The sequence below is a fragment of the Thermobia domestica genome, chromosome 11 (assembly GCF_964235325.1).
Source record: "Thermobia domestica chromosome 11, izTheDome1.hap1.1, whole genome shotgun sequence".
Classification (NCBI taxonomy): Eukaryota; Metazoa; Arthropoda; class Insecta; order Zygentoma; family Lepismatidae; genus Thermobia; species Thermobia domestica.
Window position 1 is genome coordinate 21,082,979 of NC_137464.1, and position 22,868 is coordinate 21,105,846.

Here is a 22,868-nt window from a genome sequence, read left to right on the forward strand (position 1 = left end):
ATGCTTTCTTCGCAACTCATTAATATAACCTAGATTATGTACACTCGTGTCCAAAATTATTGTCGCATGTCTATAAATATGTTGTTGTAGCAATATAATTTGATAACGAATTCGCCCGGTATTTCTTATAATGTTAGCATGTGTACTATTGACAAAGACAAGTATGTGGCAAATTTCATGTCAAAAGAGCAATAAATAAGAACAATAAAACGAAAATAAAACTTTCTTGTCCATTCAGCAACATTTTGTTTTACTCACTCTAATTTTCGTATTTATAATTCTTTTCCTATGAAATTTATCACAAATACACATTTCCCGATTATACACATAGTAACAGTATTAAAAGTACCCTGCAAAATCATTATCAAATTATATTCTTACAGAAGACAATTATAGATATGCGGCAATCATTTTGGACATGAGTGTACAATTATTTTGCAGCACTGAAGGGATAACATTCTTATAGGAGCACTAGGGAATATTGCAAACTTCTGATTGCCTAAGGTTCTATTTCAATGACCAAGATCAAAGTCCAAAAGTCAGTAGGTCGCACGCACAAGAAATACTTCAGTGGCATGTTCTGTGCAAGCGGTAAAAAATGAACTTTGATATCGCAATCAATTCCAAATGTTTTTCATTTATCACTTTAAACTTCAGATTTATGAGTTGCTAGTAAATTCAAAAAATATAGTATAGAAAGTAAGGAATCTTCACTATTATACGTACAAAAGGCTAAATTGATTTTTTTCACTAATCAACGCCCAGGTCAAACTACTAGAGCTAGAAACGTGAAATTTTGACAGAATACTACTTTTGAAATGAAATTAAAGCCTTCAATTCGTTCCACGGTTAGGCTGTGTAGACTAAAGGAGACGGTAACAATGTAAAAGAAAGAACAGGTGAAATGAATAAAGTGCGAGACATGATGTTTGTCCACCACAAAGCCCATTTGGTGCGAGCTACAGTCAAACTAGGGACCTCGCGCTCCAGAGGTGAACGCTCTAGTACTGAGCCACACTCCACGGCTAGGGATGCGCACGAGACGAGTAGAGACAGGATTTTCATGACAAAATTCGAGTCGAGACACGGCTCTTCCAATAGAAAAATATATATTTTTCGAGTCGAGACATCACTTTTACAGCACATTTTCGAGTCGAGACAGCCACAAATCTTGTCTTGTGCGCATCCCTATCCACGGCTTCAGAATGCTCATTTAACGTCTTATGCCCTTTAGGCTAAATAAGATACATGATAAAGGCAAGTGAGTGATGATGGAAGAATTGGCGGAATGAGAATGAAGGAGGAAACGGGAGTACCCTGAGAAAACCCAGGGACACGATGTTGTCCACCACAAACTGATTTGGCCGGGGATCGAATCGGGGACCCCGCGCACGAGAGGGAAGCGCTCTACCACTGAGCCATCAAGAGAAATACTTCTTTCCATGATTTCCTGTTATTTTGCTGTAAATACGATACATTTTCGTTTTATTATTAAATTGTATATAATCAGTGGCGGATCGGAGGGAAGTCAAATCGGACAAAATACAATATTGTCGCTTAAAATTTTTTAAATTGTATACATTTTGGACATTAAGTATGTTTTCTTAAAATTGTTTTACCGATTTGACTTCCCTCACGAGCCTCTACTGCATTTATTTATTTATTTATTTTTAGTTTAACCTCCTGCTACGGTATTATTGCAGGTGCGCACGTGTCGAGTCGAGTTTAGATTTAAGCCTGTTTCGACTCATCTCGCGAAAATGTTGTCTCGACTCGTTTCTCGACTCGACAGTATCTGTCTCGATTCGACACAAATTCGAGACGAGACGTCTCGAAATTCGAGTCGACACAAAATATACAAGTTAAAATATACGCACACATCAGCCAGAGCATTATGTCTACCTACCTAATTGTCAGTATGTCCACCTTTCGCACGGATAACAACGCCGACGCGTCTTGGCATGGACGCATTGATCCTTGGTAGGTCGCTGGAGATAGTTGGCACCACATATGCACACACAGGTCACCTAATTCCAGTAAATCCCGGTTAGGAGGCGATGCGCTCTGACGTCACGTTCAATCACTCCCCAGATGTGTTCGATTGGGTTCAGATCCGGCGAGTTGGGGGCCCAGTACATCACTTGGAATGCGCCCCAGTGTTCCTCGAACCACTCCATCACACACCTGGCCTTGTGATATGGTGCATTATTTTGTCGAAAAATTCTTCTACGGTTGGGAAACATGGTCGCCATAAAGGGGTGTACGTAGTCTGCAAGCAGTGTGTAATACGCCTCGGCCGTCATAGTGCATTGCTCGAGCTCCACTAGACACATGGATGCTCACGTAAATGTTCCCCAGAGCATAATTAAGCCGCCGCCAGCTTGTCTCCGTCCCGCAGTGCAGGTGTCAAGGAGCACTGCCCTTGGAACACGACGGTTTCGCACCCTCTCATCGTCATGATGAAGAAAGTATCGGGATTCATCAGACAATGCAACGCTTTGTCACTGCGTCACGGTCCAGTGGCGATGCTTACGTGTTCATTTCAGTCGTAGTTGCCGATGTTGTGTGTTAACATTTGCACATAGATGGGTCGTCTGCTGCGGAGGCCCATCGTTAGGAATGTTCGGTGCACTGTGTGTTCAGACGCATTTGTACTTTGCACAGCATTAAAGTCTGATGTTAGTTCCGCTACAATTCGATGCCTGTCCTGTTTTACCAGTCTGCTGTAATGGGGTGGGGAACGCCAAACCCCTCGACGTTTGGACGTCGTTTTGCCTTGGTTTCGCCACTTGTTGAAGAAACTCACCACAGCACTCCTCGAACACCTGACAAGTCCTGCAGTTTCGAAAATTCTCGTGCCGACTTTCCGGGCCATTACAACCTGCCCTCGGTCAAACTCAGATAGATACCGCGCCTTACCCATTCTACACACGGCCAGCACTCTCACTGATAGTACATGCACCGTCCGTGTGTCTGACTAGCAAGTATTCCGCGTTCTGTATCTTTCTAAAGTAGTGAATGCAGGAATTGGTTTTAAGGCTGTTTCTGAGTGAATACTTTCTTTAAAATAATATGAAAAATAGAGAAAGATTTTCAAGACATTCGAGTCGAGTCGAGATTTTTACGAGCAGTCTCGACTCGAAAATTCGAGTCCATAAAACGTTCGTTTCGACTCGTCTCGAATTTTACAAAGTGTGTCTCAACTCGAATTCGAGTCGAGTCGAGTCGAGATTCGAGAAATGTCTCGACTTGTGCGCATCCCTAGTTATTATCCACCAAGGCTAAAGGAGGCAGTGATAATGAGATGTATGAGAAAAAAGCTTGAGGAAATAGGAGAATACCCCGAGAAAACCCACGTACGTACAAGGTGTTTGTCCATCATAAAGCCCACTTGGCGGTAGCTTGAATTCAATTATTGGCTGAGACATCCATCCTCTATTACTGATTCGAACGAAATCGGAAAGATAATGTCTTTAATTATTAAATTATTTCAAACTCATTTATTGTCAATTCACTTCTCGCAATCGGTACATTTTCCTCTTTTCGTAAGAAAGTCAAGTGTACTAACCCTCAAGAGCAGATGAACCCTACCTGATGATTTGATTGATTTTTTCAAAAGTGAAATACTTTTTTTTTCAACTTGCCATTTTTGTTCACAAGGTTACAAAATCTAACCTTGTTTTTTTTATAGATGATGTTTACACGCAATCATTCATAATTCTTAAACATTTATTCCTTATTAGGATGTTTACACGTTACTTTAATATATGATACTAGATGATGTACACTTAATACAGTTACTACAAAACCAAGCAAAATCAATCGTTTTGTGTCAATTTCCTCGTTTCTTCTGTTGTAAATAAATTTCTTTTCTGTCACCTGTAAGAAATGAAAGCAAAATGCTATCTAGCAAAATGATTTAACGATCATTTTCACTGCAACAGAAACGAGACTTTCCATGCAAAGATTTTTTCCTTCCTTTTTTAACAACGCGGCGTGACTAATTCAAAGATTAAGATGGAATCTTAATGTTACTGCAACACACAGATACTCTCAAGTAATATAATTACGTATTCCAGTTTGTTCCTCTTGGCTATTTTTATTTCTTCTTATTAGTGCTGTGAAAATTCACTTTTATCTTCTTACTACTTTTTTTCTTAATTGATTTTATTATTTTTTTATTATTCTTATTCAACCTCCTTTGATAATATTTTGAAATATTTACTCAAGTTTATTTATCAATGCAGTGTGTAATGCGATCGCCAGTAAAAGTTGGATAGAGGAACTCTGTGTAAGAGATTCTGAAAGCACATAGGGAAAGTTGACCACCCCAGAGACGCTTTGTATTTTGCTTTACAGAAGTGGGTACATTTGTGCAAGACCAGAGGAAAAAATATGTGCCGTTACCTTGATATTTCAACTTCATACTGTAAATATTACAAGGGGATAATAGCACCAATGTAAAGATTTTTTTCTTTAGGGGAGGTAATTTTGTACCTTAGTACCTTGGTACGTACCCAGTATGTAGCAAGAAATAACACTAAAACGATAATAATCGATTGTTTTCAACAACTAACTGATTTGTTACGAAACAAACGATAAAAATACTATTATCTAGAAAACCACAGTCTGTTTCCTCTTTCTCATCGGAATTATTGCTCCTTAAAATAAATGTAATGACATGAAACATAATTTCAGTTTAAAACAAATAAATTGCAGTTTCATAATATCCTATCATTTGGATGAGCAACTTTCCCAACTATATATCTGATCAATTATTGCATTTGTTTCTGGAGTCACTGCTGTTGTGTTTACGTGACATTACTATTGCAGGTGTAAAAGGTGTTCGAAGGAGAACAATAGTCTCATTCCGTACGAGTTTGCGTCAACCCAATACAAAATATGGGTTTTAATATGTGATAGTCGATATACAGCACTTTGTTCCAACTATTTGTTCCAGCTTTAGCATTGCGTAGTGATACACAAAATTTTGCGAAAACTGGTACGTAATGCGGCCCATAGCCCATCTCTCGTTTCGTTATTCCTTAACTAGTGTGGTACGGGTCAGATCGCTGTAACGAGTAAGACTTTGCATGTATATTTTTCATTGGGGTACGGGTTAATAGCCTATATTTTCCTAAAATATGTATTGTAATCTGCTATTGAATAACTACACACAAATGACGCGAGAGGTGCGAATAAACATTAACAAATGTTTTCACATTGTTCGTCTTTTATATTTAGTCCGCCTTATACAGGGTCGTTTCGATGCATGATTAGCGTCATACTAAAGGCCTGACTACAGCAGGAAACATATGTTAGTCGAACTCTTTAGTATGGCACTAATCACGCTTCAAAACGACTCTGCATAAGGCCCAGTATGTTTAGCTTAAAAAAATGTTTGGGTCATTTTGATCCGTACCACAACAGTTGCATAGCAGATACCTACCACACTAGTTAAGAGTTATCTTTTTGTATACGCTTATTGTGATTTGAAGAAAAGAATGGAAACGCAAGAAAAATTGCCACACGTAGTAATTCGATCCGATAATGGAAAAATTATATACTGAAAACAAACATTTGTGATTAACGTTATTCACAATATTCCTCATGTGGCGAATATCTACCTAGGTAAATTAAATTAAAACGATTTCTACAGATCCTTCTTGTAGCTATAATATTATATCATTTGTATTATATACATTGGCGTATTTAGGATCTTGTTTAGGGAGGGGGCTTGAGAACCAGTAAGAAACATTTGTGTTGTACATAAATTGCGAAAAAATAATAATGAAATTATTTCGGGAGGCTTGAACCCGATAGCCACCCCCTAAATACGCCACTGTATATATATTTATCATATTATGCAAGAAGAGATCACATAACTTGCCAAAATTTTGTTGCAAATCATTTGCTTCTTTCTATTGACTAATAACTCAAATAAACACAGTGATAACCTTCTACTTGTGACAGCGTTTTCTACAAGTAAGCATAAATTATTATAGCTTTTGCAAAGGTCACGTTATTGGCAACGCACTCATCAATGGAGATCAAGGTATCTACGCAAGTGTGTACACAGTGCGGCAATTAAAAAACGAGATTGATTTTTATTCCTGTAAAGTTAATTTTGGAACTTGAAAAAAATATGTTAGTTAGTTGCCAATCTAATGCAGTTGATTGTTTTTATCCTCCTGGAATATATAATTTATTTATTTATTGTCATGTACCATACATAAACAATACACATTGTTAAGGAGAAAACTGTATCTATTATTGTGAAATGTCCGTTCTTCGCACGGGGGAAATATGTTTATGGAAAATATTAGAACCCCTCTTCTCTCTTAAATAGCTATGTATTTCAATGAAAATGCACTGACAAAAATCCATAAGATACCGGTACTCTACTTTTGAGATACATTTCTAAACACACTTCCCCTTAGAATACGCTCTTTAATCAAATTGATATGATTTAAAAAAAAAACTTGAGGTGGGTCTAATTATGTTCCAAACGCCATTTCAATCGAATGAGTCTTTTTTTTTTATCGATCCCAAAAATTATGAATTCGACACTGATATCAGCCATTTTAAACATTTTATTTTTCAGACCTTCTTACCTCATGCCGATGGACGCTAGACTTGTACTTTTAGCAGTATAGAGGAATGTGACTATTCATCTCAGCGACCATGATAACTATGAATTTGGTACTAATATAGGTCGTTTACCATTAATTTTACATGTCACCCGTTCGCACCTCCATAGGGATGCTAGTCAGGGCTAAACGAGAAATTAAATAACACCGGAAATGTGACTATTCATCCTAATAACCCTAAAAAATATAGGTCATCACCGTATCCTTTAGCCTAACCGGCATAAGCGTGGGACGTAGAATTGAAAGAGTTCAAGAAAGAGTCTTTCAAAGTTATGCTGGAATATATACATAGTTACATGCATTTACCGTACGTTACGGACTATAAGATGCACTTTTCTCTTCGAAAAATTGCCTCCAAAATTCAAGTGCTTCTTATACTGGAAATGAATATATAAATGTCCCATATCGCGGGAAACCTATCTCTATCTGGCAACATTGGATTCAATTTGCAGCAGTATTACACCAATGAGACGTTCACAAGCTTGCTAACATTTCTCGCCCCGCCATCACAAACCCAGAATCACAGACTAGAATCACCGCCCGCTGGAGTCACTCCCGAGAGGAGCGACTCCAGCGGGCGGTGACTAGAATATATAGACCGTAAACTCTGCAAAAAGTGGAAAAATGTTGCGCTCTTTCTTTTCTTTTTCTTTTTTTTTAATGCTTAAAAATTAACGTTCGTGTTATAGTCTGTAAAAATAGTACAGTAGAGCGTCAATTATCCGAAGTAATTGGGGGACATGGGTGTTCGGAAAACTGGTTTGTTCGGATAATCGAACTGTACATGTTTATTTGCCAAAAAGAAGTACTGTACAGTAAATTTATTCATAAAAAGAAGTGTGCTGATTGTTGAAATACAGCGACTGGCGGCTTGGCCGGTCAGCAGCGCCTTATGAAGGCCCCATTAGAAACAATGTTCCGCCAGCGGTGGCTCAGTGCGGTGACTACTGTGGGAAACTTGGTTTGGGAGTGAGGGAGATGATGGACGGTAGGGTGGGAGAGTAACAGTGCGAGCGAGTACACAGTTCGGTTAAGTGGTCGTTCGGTTGACCGACGTTCGGATAATCGACGCTCTACTGTATATGATATATAGAAGATTGTTTTCTCTCTCTCTCTCTCTTTCTCTCTCTTGAAAGTGACATTCGTAATGGTAACAGTAACACATATTACCTGTAAGTTCTGTCTGGACAAGACATGAAAGCCATTTTTATTATTGCTTACGATTTTAAAACTATTTTATGAATCATATCTTATTATTTCCCATGGTGTGTATTTAATGAGAGACCTATTCATCGTCAGTTAGTAATAAGATTTTGTCATTTAATAAGAGTACTAGGATAAACATAGTAACAATTAAAACTTAACGGAAGTAAGTTTTATAGTTAAGTATAGAGGAAAAGAGCAACTTTTTATTCTCGTAACAGACGAAGAAGCAGGATTTTTTTTTTTTTTTTTTTTTTTAAGCTGATAGGACCTTCACACTTGACTTCCTGAATGTGCATTGATATGTGCTCCCAACGATCTTCTTATCAGCAACGATGGCTCTTAAAGTTGTGTGTAGACGAAACGGATTTTAAAGCGTCTAGTAAGCATTTTCTTCGCTACTAAAGTTACGTCATTTGCTTGAATAACATACAGCTTCACTCTGCTTCCTTCAGAATATTAAGTAAGAGAAATGTCAATAAGCCAATAAGTGGAAAATAGTAAGGAAAATTTCCCAGTCTCCTTTTTTGCCTTAGTAACATACTGTTACGATTATATGACGCTTGCATAAGTATTTCTTTTTTCTTTTTTTCTTTTTTTGTTAAAGCAAGTTCACACACGTGAACACACTCAAAGAAGAAGAAACTCTAGTAACATTAGTCAGCACTATATATGTATACACACACCCATGAGTTTATTTATAAGGAAATGATTTTTCAATAAAAATGGCACGGTTCAATTATACTGGAGAATGGTAAGTTTGAATGGGAAATGAAATATCTCAGTTTAATGTCCCACGATTATGCTTTTTAGGGTAAAGGAGACGATGATTAAAGCAACGAAGAATTGGTGGAATGATAATTTGGGAGGAAACGAGAGTACCACGAGAAAAACCCACGGACACGATGTTGTCCACCACAAACTTGACTAGGGATCGAACCAGCGATCCGACGCACCAGAGTTAAACGCTCTATCATTAAGCCACCATATGTTCCTTAAATTTGAATAGGAGAAAAGAGGTAAATTTGGAGGGGATAGAATGGTAAATCTGAGAGCAAAATTGTAAATTTGGAGGGAAATGGTACTTTTGAGGAAGAATAACAAATTTTGGGAGAGTATGGCATATTTTGTGGAAGAATGATAAAATTTGGGGAACAATGGTAAAATTTGGGGGAGATTGATAAATTTCGTGCAAGAATGTTAAATTTGGGGGGTTGCGCCGAAACATTTGGGACGAAAGTGCACACCTATACATACAATCGTTAGTTGGAGATTAGCGTCCCTTTTCAGGTCCCAGGTCATATGAGACGTGAACCTACAGTTTAAGGTTAAATCAAATCAAGGATCCCGTGATTAAAGAATCTTCCACCACCAAGACTCTATGAGAAGAAGACCTACTGCTTAAAGTGGGATCCGAATCACTCTGGTCTCATCCGAGACAAGTACCTCATAGGAGGCGCAATCGGGATTATGTGCATCAGCTTCTTGGACATGAAGATGCACAATATGTTAAGTTATAGAGGGTGGCGCACGAAAAACCGGACTCTTCGAACATATCTATACAAATAAAAATGAACGGAACGACTTTGATGGCTAACTGTTCCTAGACTGCTGCACCGATATTGATGATTCTGGGTACACGAGCGGACCATGGCATAACTTAGGTTTTTATGGTTGGTGAGGAGAGGTGAGGGGGTAAGACAGGAGTGGCACGTAAAAATAATCGAAAACGACTGATATTAGTGTCTAATACATAGTTTTAAAGGTTCGCTGAGATTAATATTGGCACTCCTGATCCCACTGCCATCTCTCACTTCTTTGCACTTCGTGCCGATGGGAAGTGAACTTGGATATAAACGAAATCGAAAGCGCTACTATTCATTTCAACAACTCCGAAAACTGATTAAATGACAGATCTAAATATTTTTGTCTAGATGCTTATTCAACCCGAAACTCTAGACTGTTTTGAGGGTTGCATATTATCGTTAAATGAAGCGTACATTTATGAATGAATCAGCTTACGTTTACAAATTAGAATTATGAAATATCTAAATATTTTCGCCATGTTATGTAGCCCGAAACTATTGACTGTTTTGAGGGTTGCATACTAGCGTCCTGTGAAACACACTTAAAGGAATGAATGGGATATGGATCGCCAACGTTGGTCACCGTTATCCGTGGAAATGTCAACGGATTGACTCCATTAACGAGCCTAGTCGAGATAATTGCTCTAGCTGCCTATAAAAAAAAATAGAATTTAAAAAATTGGTTACGTTCAAAAGTTATCTCGAAATGTAACATACATACGCACTAACATTACAATCTTGCAAGACATATTAATATGATTCTGCATTTATTGCATAAACAAGTAGTTTTCCTGCATTTATTGTTACTGTTTTTATAGTTAATGATTAGAGCCTGGATTTCTAAGCAAAATATTCATTTCTTTCCACATTTCTAAAGGAATACAGAAATCTTGAACTTCGTAGTATACAAAATCTGCAAAAATAATTTAAATCATGGATGGTAGTGCTTAAAATACAGAGTGCTTAAAATACAGAGTGCTTAAAATACAGAGTGGCCAATGAAACTATCAGTTTTAAGGGGCAAAAGTATTTGTTGGAAAGCTACTAGTTGACCTATAAATTGACAGACAAAGATGAAAACATGATGCAGGGTGTTTCAGACAATTAATCCCTTTTTCATTTTATTACTGTGACCAAACGAATTAACGTATACAAATAACCAGAGCATCACTGTAAAGAATACTGCTCTAAGTTTCATAGTGGCGAACAGAATGTTTCCCCCACATCTGTTGCGAACCTCCCTCATGCGAATCGTGAAGTTCTGGAAAACCCGCTTACAGTTATCTCTATCGACAAGCGTACAACGATCAATGATTACCGTCCGGAAATCTTGCAGTGTACACTTTCCACTTCAGGAATCCCCATAGGAAAAGATCGCAGGGGGTTCAAGTCAGGGCTGGTGGGTGGCCAGGAAAAACCCGCAATCAAAAAACTCTAGTAATCGATTTGACTCGAAATAATAATAATAATAATAATAATAATAATAATAATAATAATAATAATACATAACGATAAAAATATGCGGAGTAACAGATAGCTGGATTGAATTAACAAATGATAGATTCATTCGGTATATAGGCTATACGAATTAGAACATTACGTAAGGTTTTTTTTTTTTTCGTAGTTTGTAGCAATAAAATTTTAATTTTTACCGATGTGATTTCCCTCCAGAGCCACTGGCGCCATTTAACCTGTAGGTTCCTTGCTTAAAACATAATATCAGGATGTAGCTGACGTAACTTAGCACTGACATTATATTTTTTAAATAACTAAAACATAAAGTAGCTTCCTTCTTTCCCGTTCCTGTTCTGAAATGAAAATCTTGAAATAAAACCACATAAATCCGTTATTCACCGAAATCTGTTATAAAGACCCTAATATTAGATTTGTGAGAATGTGAATGAAATGTTAAGTACATAATTTCCAAAGGGCAATACATAAATAAATTAATAATAAAAATGAGAACTACATACCTGGTTAGTGATAATAATTGCCATGTGCAACCACACACTTTTGACCTTACGGAAGATTGGATACCGTAAAACCAAAGAAGTACAGTATGGAATCTGTGATGTGAGGGAGTCCTCTACTGAGCGTTGCATCGCCCAATCGTTTTAGAAGGTCTTCACTCCGATGCCGGAAGTGACGCTAGTTTGTGGGAGACCAGTGGCGTATTTAGGGGAGGGGGCTGCCGGGCTTAAGCCCTCCCCGAAATCTTACTTACTATAGTCAAGTATATGAAATATCTTGCAGAATTTTCACAATTTCAGGCAAAGCCCCCCCGAAAGTTAGCAAAGCCCATCCCGAAAAAAATCGTAAATACGCCACTGTGGGAGACATATAATGTGAATACAGTGGATAAGGAAGGGCTTAATACTGCAACTCGTGGAGGGTCTGCAACATAATTTGAGTGACACTTGCGCGTACCTTTTCATGCAACCATATCTTTTGAACAATTCTGGATTTTTGCAGGTTAAGTTGCGGTGCATTTCATTGAGTTCAGCCAGTGGTGCCGATTTCTATATAACTTTTTTTTTTTTTTTTTTTTTTTAGAGTGAGGGGGGCATTTAGACTTGTCAGATGTCATCTAACAAGACATCAATACAATTACTTTGGCTTAAGCGAACTTCAGGGTGATTCCCCCCAGAAGCAGCGCAGGGGCGCTTTAGAATTTTAATTTTGAGTAGGCCCGTTCCCTCGTTTATGGGTACATATACACATTTGATTGATTAGTGACAGTAGAAAATTACTTTTACAGTAGTAGTTGATGCTATTTGTTAAATAAGTATCTATGATTAACATAAATAGTGGAAAGTATATTTACTCTTTATTGTATCTTTTAGCGTTTATATATTTTTCAATTTTTTTGAGTAGGTCCGTGCCTACCCAGCTTACCCGCTAAAGCCACCACTGGAGCAGCACCCACGACTTCAGTACTGTAATGATCCGCATTGATGCTTTCGCGATGACGTAGAAAGAAATTCTGGATCATCCCCTTCACGCATGCATTCCATATACTACCGTTTAACAAACCTGAATCAAATTTTAAACTTCAAAAGTTTTCAGGATTCTTCAGGAGTTTTTCCCCGAACTTTCTTCCTAACTCCAAAAATTAGGTTAGATTGCTGAAAAGTGAAATCCAAAATCTGACCAATTCTCTAAAATAAACCAGTATTTCATTAACAATTATATAATTCATTTCTCTGTTGAAAATAAAGAAGAGGAATTTTACTCTTGGAGGTAAGTTCTTTTCGGACGATTTTCTCCCCCCCCCCAAAAAAAAATGATTCAGTTGATTTTGTTCATATTTCATAAGTAAATGTTTTCATTAAAAACTGTACAATATGATATAAGGCATTTCTCCTGAAAAGAAAAAACACACACACGCAGGACAACGTGTTCTTATTTTAGGGGAGAAGGGACACAGTGGCTAGGTGACCAAGGTGGTTAGATGGCCGCAGGGAGCTCTGATTCGATCCCAGGTTATATAAGTTTGTAATAGACAACCACGCTGGATTTTCCCGTTTCCTCCTAAATTCTCATTCCACCAATTTTTACATATTAACTCGCTTTAATTAATTACTCACTCACTCCTTTAGCCTAAACAGGACTAAATGAAATATTTAACTCTTTTCTTTTTCGTTTTCATATTTTTCCGGAAGATTTTCCCAAAAATGACTGACGATTTTATTCATATTTTCTACCTGCTTTTGCATTCGCTTTCCGACTTGTTCATTTACGCTGTTCCCTCCACCGCGCCAGTTAGAAAATCCAATCCATTTTTCCTACACGATTTGTACACATAAAAAATGCTATCCTCAAGAATTATAACGAATGAGCATTCTTCACACCTTTTACGTAAACGGAAAGTACATTTATGAGTCATACAAGTAAATACATATTTTGTTTATATTTAAATCTCGCATAAGCCTTTCGTATATCTATTTGACGTTTATGAATTTAGACAAATTACCATATGAATAACACTTGTAGAAGCAAAGGTACCAAGTGACACATATCTCTTCGACTCGAAATAAAATCAAGGTCAATTGTTCATTGGATCCGAAAGACTTTTAACTTTCACATTAGTTGTAGCACAACGTCATAAGCTCATGTTACTCATAAATTCTCATACGCTAAAATGATGTTTGACTCTTAAAAATAACCGACCTTCACAGATGAGTACGTAGGACATTTTTTTTTCATCGAACTGTGCTAAGTTTAAATTTAATGAGTTACGTTTCCTATTCAAGGCTATATGCTATTACAAAGATTAAAATGTGATAATTACTAGGTGTAGTCTTGATATTTTTTAAATGCAATTTAATTTTAAGAATACATACAAATGCAGTGAATCCCAAGGATATAAACGCATCGCTGCACTGATTCAATATCACCACATGTGTTCTACCAATATTCCTCGGGAACTGAGAAGCTTCCATGCACTAAGGTCCTCATCTCTCTCTTGATTCAATACTTTCTATTTTATACCGTCCATCAATTGTAGCCTTTTCAACTATCCCTCTTTCTCCTTCTACCGTACATTCTACCACGCCCTTCATGATACAGTTTCTTCTCAGCCAATGCATCAATAAGTTTCGCTTCTTTCTTCAAATTGCATCTTGTATTGCTATTTCCTCTTTGGTTTCCTATGCGATCCATCTATTTTTTTTCAAATCTTCTCCACACATATATTTCAATAGTGTCCATTATTTTTCATTGTTCTTGCTGCTCCTTAACTTCACGCGAAATATTTTGATCTTTTTACTTAAGATTTTATTTGAAGACCCAATAAGACACTACCAACTTTGGAAACAATTAGAGACTTAGGTATCTTATATATGATTCCAAATTAACATTCGATGGTCATTAATGAAGCGCGTAGAAATCTTGAATTGATACTTAGAACTCGGCAAGAATTCAAAAGAACTAAAACACTTGAAAGACTTTATGAAGTCTACGTTCGTTCCAAACTGGAATATGCAAGTACTTGTTTGAAATCCGCTCTTCAAAAGTAATATTAAAGAATTCAATCAAAATTTTAAAGGCAACAAACGTACAAAGCAACACACGTAACACCAAGGGCGCCGATCCTGGGGGGGCCTGGCCCCCAAAGCTGATGTGGGCCCCCTATTGTATTTATAAATATACAATATTTGGCATAATTTGAATGCAATTTGTCTTAAAATCCTCATATATATATATATATATATATATATATATATATATATATATATATATATATATATATATATATAATCTGAATGCCACCCCCCTCCCAAATTTACAGAGAAATCGGCGCCCTTGACGTACACCCACAAACAGATAGCAGTGATTCTCTAAATACTAATTTTGGTATCATGAGTTTACAACAAGGAAAAACTTTATTTGATATGGTATTCCTTCATAAAATATTTAATGGTAAAGTTGACTGTAACGAATTTATTTCATCCTTTCAAATTCATGTTCCACCTCGAAACACACCAGCAGATAACTTTGATACATACTATTCCAGGTCGCCAACACGAAGAATGAGTGAATCTTATAATAGGATAAGTAAAAAAGTTAAAGAAATTGCTTAAGTTGTAAGATAGAAGCTTTTAAGAAACATATAGTAAAAGGAATTTATAATAATGTATAGTACCTGTAAAAATAGTGTAAACAATGTATGAATACTGTAAATGGTTTGTAACCTGTTGTGTTCAAATCCAATAAAATAAAATTCTTTTTAAATGTCTATTTTGTCATTCCTATCCTTGCTTTTAGTTCACGTTCGCACGTTTCACTAATAATATTTTACGTTGGCATGTCTTCACTAATACTATTAGCCAGGTATCGAAAACTAGTCACCTGCTCTACCTCCTCCGTACTTTACCCAATTCTATATTTGAGACAGACAGCTTTGCTCGAAATACAGAGTATCAATGTTCCAATGTTCAGTTTGAGATGTCTTTAAACTCGTCATTTCGAGACAATATTTATTACAAGTTTCCCTTTTAATTCTCAAATTCAAGATACTTATTCGAAATACGTTATACATCGTGATCAAGTTAAATTCATACAGAGTACAAATTATTACTATATATGAAACTCCCTCGTGGCTAATGGTTAGCGTACATGCCTAAGGCGCAGCAGACCCAAGTTCGGTTCTCGGTGAGACCTCATGTGGTTCGAATTCCAGTTTAAAACTGTAGGTCCACGTCTCATATAGCTGCGGGACGTTAAACTCCAAATTAACCAACACAACTGTATATGGGAACATACGTACTACGGTCAAATACTTTAACAACTGGCAAGTTTCGAAGATAATTTCAGCAGAATGGACTAATTTTCAACATAGAGCGAACAATAAAACAAAACACAGATTCGCCATTATTAATGAATTTTTATCTGGATCACAATATAAGAAAAATGAAAAATAACAACCAGGGCCTAGGGCTGAATAGCCCTCACGAGGTCCGAGACACGATTATATATCATTTTCTTTAGTATGGAACAGTATGTTCAATAGTAGCTACATAGAAAAAAAAACTATGTTAAAGTAGATGAAACTGTTTCCTGAAATTACCACTTGACTGTGTTATCATAATATTCTTTTACGCATATCAGAAATAACTAGCAATCAACAGTGAGAATTTGTATTGGCTTTTATTTTATGCTATAAGCAAAGTTTAAGATGCTTATTTGGCATTTATACTAACTAACCTATGATGTATTTTCTGTAGTCCTTCACGTAAATAGTATTCTGAGCGTATGAATCTTCTGGCAACATTTACATGAGTAGTAGTGTTACCATCTGTTGTTTTTATTTGAACTAGTAACATTATTGCACTGAAGATTGTAACACTGCTACTCATGTAAATTCTGTCTGAAAATGCATACACTGCTTTACTTGTTTCGTCAAATGTACCGCGTAAATCTTTGCTCGTAGCAAAATCTTTTAAAAAAAGAAAATGAAAAAAAGTATACTTGGATCATAATGAGAAGCACATTGGCATTTGGAGGAGAATGTATTGTCCTGTTGACAAGTCTGACAAGGGAAATCTTATATTGATAGTAGCATTGCCCAACCAAACAATGCGCAATCGAAAGAGGAGTGAAGAAAAGTGAGAAATCCAAAGTTTTACGGGCCGACACCCAGAAACACAGGATATACAGAGGAAAACAGGATCCAGAATCATGTGGAGTTAGCAATGTAATAGATACACTGACACAGAAAGAACTTCAAAATGGTTAAAGTAATCAAAATGACATTTACACAACAGTATAGCGAGCAAACATTGTACCCACAGACATGCTCCATAACATCATGTGTAATGCAGTGTTGCACACTGAGCACAAAATAGAGTTTTGTTAAATGGCACGAAACATAAATTATAACATCTAGAAAGTCGTAATTATGAGTAGAACCATACCTGTGAAGTCTTGATATACAGTGTTGCCGTGTGAAGACTCTGTACATCAAAACTTCACAGGTATGGTTCTACTCATAATTACGACTTTCTAGATGTTATAATTTATGTTTCGTGCCATTTAACAAAACTCTATTTTGTGCTCAGTGTGCAACACTGCATTACACATGATGTTATGGAGCATGTCTGTGGGTACAATGTTTGCTTACTATACTGTTGTGTAAATGCCATTTTGATTACTTTAACCATTTTGAAGTTCTTTCTGTGTCAGTGTATCTATTACATTGCTAACTCCACATGATTCTGGATCCTGTTTTCCTCTGTATATCCTGTGTTTCTGGGTGTCGGCCCGTAAAACTTTGGATTTCTCACGTTTCTTCACTACTCTTTCGATTGCGCATTGTTTGGTTAGCCAATGCTAATATCAATATAAGATGTTCCCTTGTGAGTATTGAGCTAAGGCGACAGTGGTGCTCACTACATTTCGGTTGACAAACATTTCTGAACATGGATTACAAGGCGGCAAAATTGTAATGTTGTTGTTCCTTTTTTACAGAAACACTCTACTTGTCACGGTGCTTATAATGATTTGCCTCTCTCTCGGTGACCTTAGTAACCTTGTGACGTAACTGTCCTTTTGAACACAAATTTCCACTTGTTTTTGAACTGTTAAGTTGTTTCTAATTTTGCTTCATGTATAACACAAATTCACACAATCAGTTGCTAGATATTTCCGATATGGGTACAAGAGTATTAAGTGCCATGCCGTGGAGGGGCTAGGGTCCCGGGCACCGAAGTAAGGGGCATAAAATTTGGGAGGAAAAAAGAAATGGAAAAAAGGAAATAAAAAAGAGAGAAGAAAAATTACTTAGAATATTTTAGATCAACAACAGTACTTTTCAATCTAATATTTAATTTGACCAAGGTCAGATTTATACCTATTTTTGCGTACCTAGACACTTGCTAAAAAAGCCCCGCCCCTATTTAAATCTTCCTGCTTTAGAAAATGGTCCTATAATGTTACTCATGTTAGGAAAATGCATGTGCACATATATAAAATAGAAGGAAAAAAGTAATAAAAAGTGCTCAAAATCAAGGAAAAGCAGAATTTATTTTTGAAAATTATTTTACGCTTCGCGGCTGATCGGTCGACCTCATTCATATGTACGGGGGCGCCGTCATATACACTCGCCCCGGGCGCTGATTTTCCACGGCACGGCACTGACAGTATGAAAATAACACAATTAAATGGTAACCTCAGGGAGTTAACACCAAAAGATTATTATTATTATTATTATTATTATTATTATTATTATTATTATTATTATTATTATTATTATTATTATTATTATTATTATTATTATTATTATTATTATTATTATACTGTGTATTATACTGTATACTTTTATAAGCTTATGGCGTACGAAAGGTGATGTATGTGAAAATTTCCAAAACACTGTATGTCCCTCAAAATTTCACTTTTTCGAATTTGGACTATCCTAGCAGCAGGATTGCCTACAATACAAGAGTTAAGGCTGACAAAGTTTGTAGTACCTATACATCGTTGGCTATAGCGAAGGCTTAATCTTCTAAGGCTTTCTTTCCCTAAGGATGAGGGATGAAATTCTTTAAAAACAAAACAACTAACAAAACTTTTGGAGGCAATAGCAAACCCTTCTAAATGAAAGAGTATAGGCAAAATGTTTAAAAGTTTCTTTTCCTTGAATTCGATTTTGATTTCCTTTATCCATTTAGCGTTGAAAATAAGATACGGTTTGCCACATCCAATGTGTTTCAGCATTCACGTACACACGACTTTATTTCGGAGGTTGTCCAAAGCTTTTGAGGGGGGGGGGGATTGTAAATTCAATATGAGGATAAATTATAATAAAATTAGTTAAATCAATCCTAAAAATTAGACTAAATTAACAGAAAAGTTGGGATTTGGGAAGAAGGGGTTCGTATCCCTCTGTGCGTACGTCCCTGTGTTTCAGTAAGAATATTTCTGTGCCAAAGCAACATATCTCGTTTCTGAATTATTTATCCAATAAACGTAATGAAAGACAAAGTGCGTCGTTTCTGAGCAGTCCAACTAGAATACACGCTATCAGTGAACATAACGCTGTGCTTTATGCACAAACTTTATATTCTGAGCATCTGATGAGAATGGTTTCCACATAAAACGTTGCGTGACATTCCTTTGTTGTATTATGGGTATGTGACTACAAGCTTATACATATAGACGATACGTAGGTGTTGTTATTGTATTGAACGTTTTATGAGTCTGTATAAAGTGAACTGTAACACAAAAACTGATGTCTTTCGTGTGCAGGTTTGAACCATCTGTTGAAAGAATAGAAAGCAGAAAATTGAAAAGTTTGTTAATATATATACTGTATATATATATATATATATATATATATATATATATATATATATATATATATATATATATATATATATATATATATATATATATATATACTAGCAGCGTTCACCCCGCTTCGCTGCGGTCACCCCGGAACGCAATAAACTTTGTTACTTAGATAATTTTTACTTTTTCGCTTTCAAGTGATATGATAAAAACCATAGAAGATTGCAGTAAATCTTAACATTATATCGCCTGTCATTTATGTTAACCCGCCCCGCTTCGCTGCGGTCATCCCGGTGCTGGCATATTGTAAAAGTGTCTGTAAAAATAAGCAAATCAATTAAAAAATTTTAAACAGAAGATTCAAGCTATTTTCCGCTGTATATCGCCTGTCATTTATGTTAACCCGCCGAGTCACGTGGTCATGCGGGTTGCATATACATACGTTTATTTTTACCTATGATGAACTATGGAGACTTGAATGGTCCATTATCTCAAGACACTGGTAATTGAAAATTAAAGTGATATGATAAAAACCATCTAGGGTCCAAATCCTAATAACCCCCCAAAAATGAAAGAAATTGGTTCAGCCGTATTAGCGTGATGAGCGGACAAAGGATTTTGTACGTTCTCTTTTATATATATATATATATATATATATATATATATATATAGATAGATAGATAGATAGATAGATAGATAGATAGATAGATAGATATAGATATAGATATTTGTAAGCCTTCTTTAATTGGAGTTATTTACTTTGTTGAAGGCATGGTACATTCCAATTTTTTTAATGGTACATTCAAATTTGATTCATACTGTTTAAGGTAATGAAATTAGATAAACTTCATTCTTCAGTAATTTAGTATGGAACGTTTTGGAAGTTGGGTGTTTTTTTGTTTTACCTTCTTCCGTTAATTCTGTTCTTTTTTTATTTTAAAAATAATAGATTACAATCAATGTTCCTTAGCACTTGTTTCTTAAGATTCACAAGTCACAGTGTAAATTTCTTTTAACACTAAAATGAGTTTTCTAGTATCAAAATTCCACAATTAGCATTAATTTCTAGTTTATTAAAGATTTATTTGTCTACTCCTTATCCATAGACAATTTTTGTTGTGGCGTCAGTGAAATAAATATATGGAAAAAAATCCTATAAATTCTCCCATTTAAAAAAAAATGAAAATTCTCTTTATTGAATTTCAAGAGATCATTTTTATAATCTTTATTAAAAAATCACACAATATGGGATTTTCCCTACGGGTTGGCAACACTGCAGTAGCCACAAGATAATTGGCAGGCAAAATTAAAAATCTCTCTCTCTCTCTCTCTCTCTCTATATATATATATATATATATATATATATATATATATATATATATATATATATATATATATATATATATATATAAACAATCAGACTTTTATTTAATTGGGATTTTAACCTATAGCGTACAGCGAGTCCAAGCCTCAGCCGAATAACTAGTCACCATAATAACATTCTGCCTGCACGAACTTTTTATAATAAACTAAATAAGCAGTGATAAGGATAATGGTTACTACTACCAGGGGTGCCCACAAGGGGGGGCTATGACGCAAACTGCGTCATTGAAATATTTGGGGGGGGGGTAAAAATCTATATAAATATGTTTGAGGGGGTGTAAAAATTAATCGAAAAGATTTTTTTTTTCATGGAAGAACAGCTACGGATAGACAATTGAGGGGGGTGCGTCATGGACATGAGGGGGGGTGGGCACCACTGCTACTACCAATAGTAGTGTGTGCAGAAATTCATTAAGGAGGTTCGAGCTCGATATCATTTCAGGTGTTTGTCGTACATACCTTAACATGGTAACGGTTCAGTTTTCCATAATATCTTGCTCAAGGGGAGATTTAAAACTCGGAACCTGTCTGCGTACGCCATTGTACCCAATATTTATGATTCAATTTTTAGTAAGTATCAATAGCTAAGTTATTAGATTTACATTTTCAAGTTAAATAATATTTCATTTCTTTTTTTTTTTCTTTTTTCGTTTTAACCTGTACTTATGCTATCAATTAAAGACTATGGAATAACCTACAAGTTACAATGTTAAATATTGTGTTCGCTTTTTTAAAAGTAAGTCAGTGGCGGATCTAGACCGGGGTCAAGGGGCTCTAGCCCCATTCCCCAGTTTTCTGAGCGACAAGAATAATTGAAGTTATTATTTATATATTCCTGAAAGTTTATAGTAAGCGTTGCTTCTTATTCTTTATTGGAAATTTTTTGAAACATTAGATGTAGTTTCAGCTGCAATTTTTCTGTTATGCGATGTGTAAAACAATACTTGAGATCCACAATGTCAATAAACAACTTAGCCATAATCAGTGGCGGATCCAGGGGGGTACGATCGGGGCAATCACCCCCTCCCCCCAGAAGAGAAAACTTTCTTATTTTATACATATAAATAAAACCCATCTCAGAGTTTGGAGCTCTTAAAAGTAGCTCTAAGTAGGAGTATTACAACCCACCGTCCCCCCCCCCAGAAGTCCGTCCTGGATCCGCCCCTGGCCATAATATCCATCGGGAGACAGTTAATTTGGAAATTTGTCCAGGACTTATGAAAAGTTATGATATACCTATCATAGTCTGGGTTTTTGATGCCCCTAGTTTTTACCTTCTAGCTCCGCCACTGAAGTCAGTATCAGTTTTTAGTATCAACAAGTTACAGATCAATCTGGGAGATAAAATAGAAGAATATGGGTAAAGTTTCAAAGAACTGCTGAATAGGGTGGCATTCTTTTTACTTTTTTTTAAAAAGGAAAAGTTTTGAATGAGTCTATTATTTTTCCTATTTACGTATTAAGAATCCGCTTTTAATGTTTTATCGTGTAATTCTGAATCACTCTACTTGTATATATTGTGAACGTGTGGACATGACATAGCCATCTGGGGACAAAAACCAAGAGCATCGTGAACAGAAACAATTTCCTTCTTTATTCTTTCCTGAAAAAAAGAAACGACTGAATTCTTTAATTTAACGTCTCACGATTATGTCCTTTAGATTAATGGAGACGAATGATTAAGGAGCATGAACAAAAAGGTGGATCAGTGGTAGAGTGTGCATCTCTTGTGCGAGAGATCCCAGGATCGAACCCAGTCATGTGAATGTATGGTGGACAACAGCAGCCTGCTTAGGGATTTTCTCGAGGCTCTTAATTTCCTCCTAAATTCTCATTCCACCAATTATTTCGTAATCATTCAATTTCATAATCATTTGTCTTCTTTAACCTACAGGGCATAAGCGTAGGACGTAAAACTACAAATTCCACTCACTCAATTTCGAAGTTGGAATTTTCTTTCTGATTTTAGCTTGCACTTTTGTTATCAATTAAAGACTAACAAACAACCTAGAAGTTACAAAATTACGTATTGTGTACATGTTTTCTTTTTCAGAGTTTTTTCGTTAGCTTCTATATTTTCTATTCCACCATTTCATTCATTAACATCATCACAGTCTCCCATACCCTCGGTACATAATCATGTTAAGTTAAAAACAAGAATTTTAGAAAAACTAAAAATGGATCAAAAGATTGCGATGTTGGTTAATAATTAGCTTTGGATCAGCGGCCAGAAAATTTTTGAAACAGCCCCTAAATCTAG